Source organism: Rousettus aegyptiacus, unplaced genomic scaffold, assembly GCF_014176215.1.
Source record: "Rousettus aegyptiacus isolate mRouAeg1 unplaced genomic scaffold, mRouAeg1.p scaffold_m13_p_17, whole genome shotgun sequence".
Classification (NCBI taxonomy): Eukaryota; Metazoa; Chordata; class Mammalia; order Chiroptera; family Pteropodidae; genus Rousettus; species Rousettus aegyptiacus.
Window position 1 is genome coordinate 39,213,431 of NW_023416292.1, and position 11,118 is coordinate 39,224,548.

Consider the following 11,118-nt stretch of genomic DNA (forward strand, 5'->3'; position numbering starts at 1 on the left):
GACTCCACAAACCCATGGAGACTCCACACACAGAGGTCATAACTCAAAGAGAGATTATTCCAAAAAATTTCACTTATTCCCTCCTTGCATTAGTCAATATATTCATTCATATACTCATGTGTTTAACAAAGTTTAATTACATATGTATTATACTGCGGAAATTCTGCTAAATATTGTAATTTTAAATAGTTGAAACATGATTCTAATTTTTCAGAAAGTCAAAGAGAAACCCTCCTTATAAACAAGTGATTATAACACAACTTGTAAGATTATAAATTACACATGTAAACCCAAAATGCTGTTCAAATGAAAAAAGGTGAAAATATGTCTCTAAAAGACAGGAAATAACAGAATGCCATTCATCATAGGTTTAGTAATAGTAGTAGTAGTATCATCTTTCCAGTCGAATGTAAGCTTCATGAGGAACTTTCCCATGTCTGACACAACAGAACACTCACTAATTATGTGTTGGTTTTAAAAAAAATGAATAAATAAAACTCTATTTACATCTACAGCGCCTAGTCTTCCGAGGTGGTCTCCTATCCAAGAACTAACCAGGCCCAACCCTGCTTAGCTTCTGAGATCAGACAAGATCGGGCTTGTTCAGGGTGGCATGGCTGTAGACAAATAAATAAAACTCTAGTACAAATTTCTTGCTTTACACACTATAAAATAGAAAATCCCCAATGATACATATAGCTGAATTGAAAACTAGGTCTCTCTGTTCCCATATTGTCCTTACTTAGGAAAGGAACTCAGTGTAATTTTACACACTATTATTACTGCAGCTGGCTATTTGGGAGTATGAAAAAATATACTAGAAAAATTAATTTTAACAAATGAAAGTATCTTTGTATCTGGAACAATAAGTTGGAGTTAACTAATGGATTGACTGACCAACACAAATATGGTAAATAAAGAACCTGTGCTTCGAAGAAAGCTCTTTTATACCTCTAACTTAAAGAAAAGCAGAAAAACAGTCTTCATGTAATAAATAATTTAACATTTTAATACTTTTCCTCCATTCTTCTTATTTCCCATAAGATTTTATACAGAATGCTTTGCTATTTAGTTCATAATAGGAAAATGTATTCAACTTAAATATCGTAATCTATGTAGTCTGAGAAACAATGCCACTATTTCAATATTTTCTGCAATAGTTGAAAATGACCATAGATCATTTGTTTATCTTCAAACAGTTTTGTGAAATGAATGAAGTTATTTTTAATTTAATTAAATATCTCAGGAATACTTTTAAGAGAAACCTGTTTATGATATTCCAATAGCTCTAATGTTTAAGCCCGTAAACATATTTAAAATACAATTTTATAGATTTCAAGGGTATAAAAATAATTGATCAACTCTCTGTAGTTATCTCACATTACAAGAATGTAATATAGTATTCTCCTATAGCCATGCAGCATTAAAGAATAGTGAATACTAAGTATGTAATGTCAAACATGCCAAAATTCTCACAAGTAAAAATTGAGTAGCGATGTATTATTGTTGAGTGGGCATGAAAGAAAAAGAGTCTTGACCAAGAAACTTTTAAGAATTTAAAACAAATTCAGTATACTTAAACCAAAAGAGGCAAACAGTACAATGCTGGCCATAAAATAGCATAACTAATCCCCATACTGTACGGTAATGTACTTTTTAATTAGATTTTACAGTCATAATAACTATTTATCTGACACCTGTATTCTGATGTACGTTATACAGTGCCTCTCATGAATATTTCATCTGATCTTCCTACCATTAAGAGTGAATAAATAATATATGTAATATGCTTAAAAGAGTTCTGAGCACATAGTGCTATATGAATGTTAGATGTTATTGTTTTTATTTTTATATTAAATGTATGTCACGGGGTTCTGAGGATGAACTGAGATGATGCCTTTCTGTCATTTAGTCAGGTGTATGGCACATAAGGTAAATTCTTCATAAAGGTTAGTCTTGTTATTGCCATAATTTATTATTGTTATATTATTATTTCTATTTTAAAGATGACATTAAGGCAGAGTCTTGCTTAAAGTGGCACATGTATTAAATTAAGGATTCAATACCCAAATTTGTATCACTTAACACCTAGCTCAGTCATTGTTTTCCTTATATCACTTTCTTCAAATACTTCTATTCTTTAATATGCTTTGTACATAAAGAGAGTCTTGGAGTTTACTACTCTAGAAATTTAGGAGAGAATCTGAAATGTGCTCACTTAATGAACTCAGTCACTCATTTTATAGTATATTTAGCTTTCTACTCCGTGCTAGACACTGTGCTAGGTGTTGAAATTAACCAGTGAATGAAAAACCAAACAAGATTCTTGTTCTTCTTGACCTTCCCAAATACCAAAGAGAAACTGTTTCTCAAGGACTCAAACTGCATTACTGTTTATATTAGCCATCAATGCTATGACAGAGATGTACATGGTACTATGAGAACTCCCAATAGGGACAATTCATCTGGCCAAGGAGTTTAGGGACTACTTCTCTAAAGAACTGAAGAAAAGAAGTTAACTAGGCTGAGGCAAAGTAGGGCAAGGCATGTGTACCAGATGGAAGAAATAGCCTATGGAAGGAGAAAATCTGCACTTTAAAAAACAATTTTTTTTAAGGCTAGCATAGCTGTTCCAAATAGAATGGGAGGAAATGTGGTATCAATATGGTCTGAAGATGTACTCAGATGACATACCATGCAAAACCGAAAAGAAAATGTTAAGTATTCTGTTCTTCATTCTAACAGCTATGGAAAGCTAAAAAGGTGATATTTAATGGGACAGGAGTAAGAAGAAATCAGATTTGCAGTTCAAACACATTACTCTGGCTTCCATGTTTTGAATTGGAAAAAGGGCAAGAACAAGTGTAGAATACAAATCTCAAACCTATTGAATGATCCATGGGAGAGTCCATAGTAACTAGGACAAGTATGGTGGGGCTGGAAGTGAAGAGAAGTGGACAAATTCATCAGCAAAGATGAGAAGATGTCATCAGTTGATGAACAAGAGATTCATATTTGTAGCTCTTCTGCCTATCTGTAATCATTGAAGTCATATACATGAATGAGATCGCCCACACAAAGGTTTGGTGTAAAAAGAGAAGAAAGCCTAGGACGGAGCCTAGAAGGTCTGTAATATTTCACAGTTGGCTAAAGGAAAATGACCTTGCAAATATGACAGAAAATAGCCACAGAGATAGAGAGAACTCCAAGCTCAGGAAAGATAGTGCTTCATCAAGAAGGTGAGGAAATCAAATGTCCACTGGATTTAGTGGTATAGAATTCTTAGAAAGAATTGGTTCAATAATGTGATATAGAGAAAATGTGACAAAAGATGGTGAAGGCATGGAGACTAAGAGGACAGCACAGTTGGTCATCATGGGAAGAAAACTTTCTTGAAAAACTTGCATTATTCAAGATTGCTATAACTCAAGATAGATTCTGACAAAGTCTGGGAGATATTTATGTATACAGCATAAATGGTACTGCCATCTGACTATAGCATAAGAGGTTTTTTCCAGTTTTATTGAGATATAATTGGCATATAAATTGTATTAGTTTAAGGTATAAAATGATTTGATATATGTATATATTGTAAAATGATTTCCACAATAAGTTTAGTTAGCACCCATCAACTCACATAGTTAAAGTAAATTTTTCATATGATGAGAACTTTTAAATCTAGTCTCTTAGCAACAAAAGAATTTACAACTACTCCACCTACCTACTTTGGATTAAAGCAATCCATAACATTTCATTTGTAGTAATTTGTATTACTTCAAATTTTGTGCACACAGGTATGTTAGTAATGAGTCATACCACACCACTTAAAATTTGTATGTTTTGAATTTACATTAAATCCCCAAAATACTGTAGAGGCAGCACTTTTGGAACACTGGGCTATAAAGGAGTCAAAGAAGGCATGTTTTTAACAATAAGCATGTGTCAACATCAAATGTATGTGATAGACTCCACATTGCCCTATAATCTAGACATTTGAGGCCATCCGTCTTCCTAGTTGAATCAGTTCACCCAGTTCAGTGCTTATCAGCATATAAAGTTGTCTATCCAATAGGAAATCAGTGGCAACTTTTTGTGTATAATCAATTCTGGGCATACTGTAAATAATGATTAAATGTTTAGTATCTAAGTGACTGCTAAGCAAAACTGAAAGAAGTTAATATTGCTCCAAAACAGCTTTAAAAATAAAACAAGTTGAGGTTTGGCTTACTTAAATATATCACATAACCCAACTAGAGTTTCTTCCTTAAAATTATAATATAAAAGAGAAAGTAAAAAAAGAACTAAAGCAGGGTTACTTTAGGAAAATGATTCTCGATTACTTGAGATCACGTGGGATAGAGGTAGGAGGTAAAAGAGAAACAGAAAAACAAAAAAGATATAAAATATTATAGAATCCATATGCTTTATGTGACATCCCACACCCACTCCATGATGCCTGCATTCATCTCCACCAGAATTTTCACAAACAGCCTCAGGTAGTCACTGTATACATATGAAAACAAGTTCATGTTTAAAAAGACCTTTTTCATTGAGTTTTCCAGGGAACAAGGAATGAACTAACAAACCTGAACCTCTGAATCAAAACCAGGCATATCTTTGCAACATTAATATGTAAAAGACTTCCAAAGCAGAAGAATTTGTTGAGTATCAATAATGAGAAATCCAATGGCAAGTTATTTGAGAAACTTCAAAGGGGCTTTACCTCAGGAGAACGAGTTACTGAAATTGATGGTATCTTAACAAGACATTATCTCTAATGGAAACAGAAATCTATTTTCTGATCTAGGTCCTAATATGCAGAACAAGCATAAAAACGTAACAAGAATTACAGATTAGGAAAATTACCACTGCTGGAACAATCTAATAATATGGAAATGCAGAACCACAGGGAGAACTTCATAGTTTGGAAGGTGAATCATCCTAAATAAATTGATCAGTTATGAACTAAAGATAAATATTACAGAAAAAGAGAAATGATTTATGTTCTCACATGACTATTAACTCAGGAGCATAATTTTCTCTCATTTTAATAAAAGTAATCGTCTGAATTTTTAAGTTAAAAAAATTCTTTTTTTAACAAATTAAGTTGATTTTCAACTGTATACTAAATCAAGTAAAGTAAGAAGTAAAATAAAATGTTTTCAACTCCGGCACAGCAACACTTAAGTACGTTTAAGTTTTATCATTTTAACATAGACAAACAGAAATAGTTAATGAATTTGGAGAATTTTCAATAGCAAGTGATGAGTGCTAGGGACAAAGAAAAATAGAACAGAGTGGAATGTCCAGCTCACCTTCCCAACTCCAGCCCCATCAGATTCTTATCTGTGGATTCTGGAGGAAGCAGCCCACAGAGGCAACCACTTTCCACACACCTTTCCACGAGCAGCTCCTTCGGGCTTTGTCCTGGGTGTGTGTCTGCTTGGCCTCTCAGATTTCCTTGCAAAGCTCCCTTTCCAGATCTTTGTCTCTCGTTCTCCTACATTTGTGTAAGGTTCCTTTCCTACGACAAAACTTTAATCCCATAAAATCACAGCTCTGCTTCCTCGCATGTACTCTGACCAATACACAAGCCATTCCTCACAGCACAATCGAAATGTTCTTTCCAAGGACAAAGTGTGATCATGTTCTTTATCTGTTAACAGAAGTCAATGATGCCCCATTCCCTTCAGGATAGAGTCCTAATTTTGAGACACTGCTTACCAGGCATTCATGATCCAACCTCAACCTATCTAAATAGGCTTCTCTCTCAGTTACAAAGGCAGAAAATTTCTACCCTTTACTCAAACTCATTCTCATCTCTAGGTCATCGAACATACCTTCCCCTTCCCTGAAAAATTCCTTTCATCTTCCATCTAATAAATGTCTTATTCTTCAGACTTCAAATGAAAGATTGCTTTCTTAGATAAACCCTCCCAATGTCAACATTACTGATTAGGTTTTTCTACCATAAAGACCCACAGTGTCCCAGGATCCCATTCTGTAACCTCTTATTACATGTTATTTGATGACATGTCTTCCTCACTAAACAGCAAGCAGGGCAACAACCACATTCTGCTTTGTTCACTGTTACGTCCTCAGTGCCAACACGATTCCCAGCATATAATAAAAACTTCATTGACATTTGTGGAATGAACAGATGGTTGAACATATAAATCAGAGGTATAATAGTCATATATTTCGCTGAAAAAAAAATTAGCACAAATTTAGAGGATTAAAACAACACACATTTATTATCTTCTATCTTCTGGGAATCAAGAACCCAGGCACGGCTTCCGTGTGTCTGCCTCTTCAGGACCTTGCTCATGCACAGCTGCCATCAAGGTGGCAGCCAGAGCTACCATCTCATCTGAAAGCCTGACTGGAACGTATGAGCTTCTAAAATTATATGGTCGTGCAAGTCCATTCCTTGCAGATTGTTGGACTGATGGTCTTTGTTCCTTGCTGGCTGTTGGCCAGAGGCCAACCTCAGTTCCTTGCCATGTGAAAGCTCTCTATTTGCCTGCTTCATCAAAGCCAGCAAAGGAGATTCTGCTACCAAGACAAAAATGAGAACCTTTTAAAATCTAATAACAGAAGTGGCATCCCTTCAACATTGAGGTATAGCGTTGGTTAGCAGCAAGTTACTCATGGGAAGGGAACTACACAAAGCCATGAATACCAGGTGGGGATTACTGGAGATGAACTTGGAGTCTGCCTACCATAACAGGTGTGTACCAAGAGTTATGCTGGAACATCTATGATGAGTTTCTACTCGTCATCAAATTGCACATACGTGGGTGGTTCAAGCTAGCCTAAAAATTCTGTGACAAATCAGTTAGAAGACATACTTTATGGATTGAGGTTGCCTTCCACAGGGTTCAAGTTCATCTTGTCTAAATATATTTAAAATATCTAAGCAGTAATAAGTAGTAATAGAAAAATTTTAGGGAATGCTAGTAATATTATGAAAAAACAGAACAAAAAGTAAAACTTAAGGAGTGAATCGGTCAGACGGTTTACATAATACTCATTCATAATACATGTAGGTTGCAAGTCAGCTGTGGCTCTAATTCAGGTTCTAGCTGTGCTCTACGCCTCTTTTGTGCCAGGATCCAGAGAAGTTGCTGCACTGCTTGGGAACATTCCATTCCTGAGATAGTGGAATGGATCACAAGCACTGTTTGAAACAAGATGCCTGTTAAAGCATTTGCTCAAAACTGAAACATTTACTTCCACTGGCCATTCTGAACATAGGTGGGAAGTGTACTTCACCTATAGAAGCATAGGGACTTAGTTACCTGGCCCTTCTGGGACAGACTAATGGCATACTGATTGAGAATAATGACACAATATGCCAAAAGGATAATTTATTCTAATATCTTCATGTTATTGTTATAAGTAAGGAATCTGAGGCTTAGGTTAATGACTTGCCAGACTTTATACAGTAAGTTAATGGCAGAACTAAACCTAACATTCAAGTCTTTCATCTATTTGCTCATTCTTTCAACAAAGTTTTACTTCACTTTTATATGCATTGCCAAAACTCAAACTAGGAGTGGGGGTACAAGAAAGAAATGAGACTATAGTTAGAGATCACAGTTTATTAAGGAGATAGGTGTGTGATGAAAAATTCACTATATTAAATATTCTTGGTGGAAGCTTTACATTGGACATCATTTGAGCTAGGTATTAACCAATGAATAGAAATGTGCCAGGTTAATTTAATTAAGATAGTGCTGTGTGGGCATTTCGGGGAAAAAAGGAGGACAGCAGGTGCAAAAGCACAGAGGCAGTGATGAGCATGAACACAGAGTCTCAGAGTGGCTGGAACACAGGCAAATGTAGTCAGTGGAGCACGTGAGGGATCCCCAAAACGGCTCCCTACACTACACAGAGGTATACAAAGTTCTTCCTATCTCTGGCCTTTGGAGAACAGTAAGAATTCCTGTTGGCTTTTTAAAAGTAAATATATGAGAAGTACAAAAAAGAAAATATGTTTAAAGAATGACAAAGTCCACTGACATTTAGTGACATAAGTTCAAGCTCTATTTTATCTTCTTAGTTTAAGATTTTAATTATGTGTAAAAGTTACCTTAAAGTTCATGATCAATAAAAGTATGGGTGGATCCCCAAATTTCGGAACCATAAATATGTGACCAAATATCATAAAGAGTCACAGAACACAAGTGTTTGTTTTCCATACCAGAAAAGTGCTATACTTTTAGACTTAGTGAGTCTAGTCCACTCCTGGAAATTAGGGGAGGATGGAAGTAAGATAAAATAGTATGTCTTTGATGAAATGAGTCATATCTAATCCAGAGCTGCTCCATAATTCATATAGTTACCAGATCTACCGCTTTGATAAAAATTACAAGTTACATCAGGAAAGCAGTAGGTCAATTTAAGCAACAGTTGACTTTTTTCCTATGGAATTAACCAAAGTTACCTGACGCTACATAGACAATTTTGTTGGAAAAAATGTTCACCTAATATAACATCTCAAAGGCCACTGCTCTTATATATTCAAGGACTATAAAATAACCCCTAAATCCAAGACTCCATTTCTCATTCACAATTTTAAGAGATGGAGGAAATCAAGAGTTACAGTGGAAATTTGGACTTTTCATGTTTTGTAAACACCTGTGAAAATGAGAGGAAGCTGACATGTATTCATTTAGTGCTTTTTTTTTATATCAAGCTTTTTCCAAGTATAGACTCCTTTAATCCTGTAAAATAAACATTCTCTTCACTGTTTTACAAATGTAAAAACTGAGGGTCAAAAATGTTTACTATCTTAGCTAAGATTAAGTAATGACCTTTCCATTTTAAAAGCCACGCGCTCTCCGATCCACTGAGCTACCACAGCTACCACACACAGCTCTAAGCTGGAGGGAGAAAGAGGTGGGCCCTAAGAACACTTAACTGCTCACTAACCTGGGCGGCCAAGCATTCAGCATGCCCCAGACCATCCAGGTTTCCTGGATCCCAGGAATTTCCTCCATCCTGGGCAAACAGGGACTGTGAGTCACCTTAAAATACTATCCTCTGAAACTCATGTTGGTTTATAGGGAGGAGAGAAAAACTGCACAGAGAGGCCCAGAGCCCCTATTAAGCACAAGAGTGGCATAAGTGAGTGCCGAAGAGATGAGGGGAAGAGCATAGGGAAGCACAGTTGCTTTTCCTGCTGGTTTTTTTTTTTTTTTTTCCTGACATAAAGTTATTTTTGCATTGCTTGGTTCACTCTACCTCCTTTCAGCATTCACCTTCACTTCACCTGGCAGACCAACTTATATGACTAAGTGCATGTGGAACACCTTAAATAGTTTCATTAGTGCCTTAATCTAACAAAGTGAATTAGCTATCATTAGCACCAGAGTTATTTAAATATTAAGTCTGCTGCCAAAATAGTACTTGTAGACAGTGGTTCAGCCTTCCATTTAAAGTGAGCTAGCTAGTCAGCTCCTTGTTCAAGCCCAGCCCATGACAGGATGAAAATGTGCTGGCTTATGCAATGTGATATCTGGAACATGGGTGGGAAGTATACCTCACCTATAGAAGCACCAGGAGTTACCTGGCCCTTCTGGGACAGACAAGAGGCCTACTGATTGAGGATAATGACACAATATGCCAAAAGAATAATTTATTCCAATATCTTCATGTTATTGTTATAGGTAAGGATTCTGAGGTTAATGACTTGCCAGAGTTTATACAGTAAGTTGATGGCAGAACTAAATCTAACACCCAAGTCTTTCATCTATTTGCTCATTTTTCAACAGTTTTATTTCACTTTTTTATGCATTGCCAGAACTCTAACTAGACCTTAAGCTCACATGTACTCCCATCCCTGCCTTATAATGTGTCTGAAATGCTACCACGAGTAGAGGTTTTAAGAAAATGTTCTAGGACAGGAGGAGGCAGGCTCTAAGAGGTGGGGAGGGAGGGGAAGCTTCACTCGCAGTCTGGCAAAGCGTCAGCCCATCCTTGTTGCAGGTGCAGTAAATGTGCTTTTCCAGCAGTTTCTACAAAGGTGAATTCTGAGCCAGTGAGTCAAGGGCATCACAAATTTATTTATTTTGTAAGGTTTTGGATCTAAATTCATTTAAAATTTTAAGGTGTCATTTGGCAGAAAAGATCATTCCAACCAGAAAATACGCTTTTTATTTCAAAACAACTTTACTGAATGGGTCAATTCTCTGGAGACATAGCTGTTTTTAATGTTTAAGTCAAAGGTCTCTGTTCCTTTCAGGCGCTATTTTATCAACTTCAAATGACCTCTGTCAAGCTAGCATAATACTATACGATAGTTATCTTGATTCTTGGAAATGTTTATTGCCTCTTTGTATTACTGAAGGAACAGTTACATCCTAGCATAATGAGGACATTTTTCTAAATCTCAAGTTGAATGTTTGGCCTTATGGAAAGAATAAAGCCAAAGCTGTAAGAGAATTATAAAGACAGCTTTGTAGCAATATTTTGTACCACACAGTTCATTACAAGAACACTCTTTAATATGGAAAAGCCATTGCTAACATTGTGGTCTGTAGTGCCTAAAACACAGATGCACTTACTTTGCTTCTGTCAATATGTTGGATCATGAATTCTTTATTTTCAATGCCTTGGAAATCTGTAGTGAAGAAAATGTACTATGTATACAGTCACCTTATTTCTCACATCAAAAGTAGAAAAGAATACTTATAGATGAACTTCCCAAGTAAGTGGATGACCTTAAGTAAAGACCTATAATCAAATAAGGCTTGGAGAATCACAATGTATATGAGCATAATAAAGTTCTCAGATATTTCATAACATATTCAGACCACCACCAGCAACAAAATTATTTGACCTCAGAATCTTATTTAACATTATTACTTTGGAACACATTCAGAAAATATTTATCAGGATCAAAATTTGCAATCATGCTTGTCTTATAAAATCACAGATGTAAAGTCACTATGATTATTAACATAGACTTATGTCCAGTCTGAGTCTATGAGGTGTCCCTGGAAAGCTGTAAAATTAATCAAGACTTTAAAGCGTTATTTAATATATTACATCAAAGTCTAGGCCAGTGATCTTAAAGGGCTGAAGTGATGCTCCAGTCTCCTAAATCCGGCT

At 35.7% G+C, this 11,118-nt stretch overlaps 1 pseudogene; it reads right to left on the reverse strand.

Moving 5' to 3' along the window:
* Positions 1 to 506: 506 nt before the first annotated feature.
* On the reverse strand, positions 507 to 625 carry LOC118613074 (annotated as a pseudogene).
* Positions 626 to 11,118: the final 10,493 nt, after the last annotated feature.